Source organism: Propithecus coquereli, unplaced genomic scaffold (genome assembly GCF_000956105.1).
Source record: "Propithecus coquereli isolate 6110/MARCELLA unplaced genomic scaffold, Pcoq_1.0 Scaffold201, whole genome shotgun sequence".
NCBI classification, from domain to species: Eukaryota; Metazoa; Chordata; class Mammalia; order Primates; family Indriidae; genus Propithecus; species Propithecus coquereli.
The window spans coordinates 3,832,575-3,834,838 of record NW_012145079.1 but is presented as its reverse complement, the minus strand read 5'-3'; positions in this window follow the sequence as shown (position 1 = coordinate 3,834,838).

Genomic DNA, 2,264 nt, shown 5'->3' with positions numbered 1-2,264 from the left:
CTGCTTCAGAGCAGGAAGCCACATCATGAGCCGGGGACGCACGCCTGCGCCCCAGCTTCTTCCATGGGCACATCCCTTGGGTGCTGCCCCTCTTCCGGGAGGTTTCTTGCCGCCTTGCCTTCTGCCGTCTGCCATCCCTGAAAGGTGCTGAAAGCCGTAGCCAGAAGGAATTCAGGCGTGTTCTCAGGCTATGAGGCTGAGAAGGGGACTGTCCCTCCGGCAGAAGGGCTGGGGAAGGTTCCAGCCCAGGCATCTCCTTTAAGGAGTTTCCGCCATGGTGGTTCTGTGTCCCACCCTGGCATGTCCCCAAGTCTGCATTTCCTCCTTCAGGGAGATCTGGTGATAGAGGGGGAGAGTCAGGCGGTGAAGGTTGAAGACAATCCTCCGGGTAGACGGTTTCCAAGGGAGGGACAGGCCCCAGTGGTGAGGGTGAAGGTGAGTCAGGGAAGGGAGTCGTCAGGTCAGGTGAGAGAGTGGAGGGTGGAGGAGGAGAAGGCTCGGGCAGAGGGGCTGGGGTTAGGTCTCCAGGAGGCCTTTCCGACAGCGTGGAGGACTGAGTAAACGATGATCCTATGACCCCGTGGCACGGAGAGGAAGCACCGTCTTCCAGGGACTCCGGTGGCTTGGCTCTGCGGCCCACCTCACGGAGGCAGTCTGGATGCAGGGGCTGACAGTAGGTGTCAAGATGCTGGTGCTTTGGTCTGCGGAAGACAGGGGGTACAAAGCTGCAGCCAGGACCACAACGAGGAAAGGGGAGCCTGCTCGCTAGCGGGGATGGGGCCACCTGAAGCCTGCTGCTCTCCCCACCCTGACCCCCCACCCACCCATGACTTCACAATACACTCTAGCCTCTCCCCAAGGTCTTTACCCACATACCCGTTCCTATGGCCACCCCCGCCTCCCATGACTATGGCAGGGTGCACTGAATCCCTGAAATGCACAGAACATGCTTTCAAAAGGGACCAGGAAAGAAGGGGAAGATTAATCACCTTTTCAAAAGGGAATGCAGCCTCTTCCTTTCCTCCAACACCTCTCTCTGGCCAGTTCTCCAACCTGGGGAAGGAGGGGAGAGTAGGTTACACGCAAGGAAGGTAGAAGCACATAGGGAAAGTGGAGGAGTCCCTTTACGGGAGACCCGTGGAGAGCCTGGGTCACATACAGAACCTTACCTTTTGATGTTCCACTTTTCCTTCCCCTCTTGCCTCTGCTCTGAGGCTGAGAACAAAAAGAAAAAAATGAGAAGCTGGGACTTGCTTCTCCCCCTCCTGTTCTATAAGAAGCTCAGACACTCATTATCCAAGAATAATGTGACTCTTTATTTTAATTAATAGAAATGTGCTCCTTTTATCCATTTTTAAAAGTGATAAACTATTAATATTTCCAACTTTTCCTTCCTGGAAAAACTCAAAGGAGGATTTTCGTCTGTGAAATCCCCACTTGGTGTTCTCAGAAGTGAAGGGAGGCTTGTTCGAGTACCACCTGACATGGGAACGTGACGACCAAGTGTCAGGAGAAAGCGTTCTCCCTCAGGGAACCCACACTTTCTAAATATGCCAATCGAGAAGCACGAAATCACTGTTTGGAGCATTATCCTGGAACCCTCCAACACACCCAGATAGGTAGCCTGTGAGCCTAAGGTGGAAACCTTAGTCTTCCTGAGCCCCTCGCCCTGCCCCGCCTCTTCCCTTACAAGAGTGACGTCCTGTCACTCTCCAAGCCACCCAGACTCATTTAGAAACGTGGGAATAGGAATGGGAGCCAACAACAAAGCATCTCTCTGGGGCATTCCTTACCTTTTTCCTGAGGGTTGGTAAACGTAAACGCGGCTTCAACACAAGGAAGGAGATGTCAAAAATGCACAGCCCCAAATGATTCACAAAGATGAGGATGGAGCTAGTAGTCGCGGAAATAGAGCTATGGCGCAGCCATGGCTTGGGGTGGTTCTCCGGAGGACATAGAGGATTCTCCATGATCCGAAGACGAGCTGCCTGAAGCAACTGAGTGGTGAGGGTGCCCACGCTGGGTTATATATCATCCAGCTCAGGGAGTCACAAAGGGGTCCTGAGGGCGGGGTAGGGGACAACAGAAGGAGGGTGTGGCCGCAGCCCCTGCCCCACCCACCAGCCCAGCAGCTCCCTCCGCCCCTCCTGGGTCCTCTGGGTCCCTCTGCCCTCCCCTGCCATCCCATTTTCCAACTTCACCCTTTCTTCACATCCTATATTTTCCTCAGTTTGTTTTATCTGTAACCCGGATATTACCTGAGT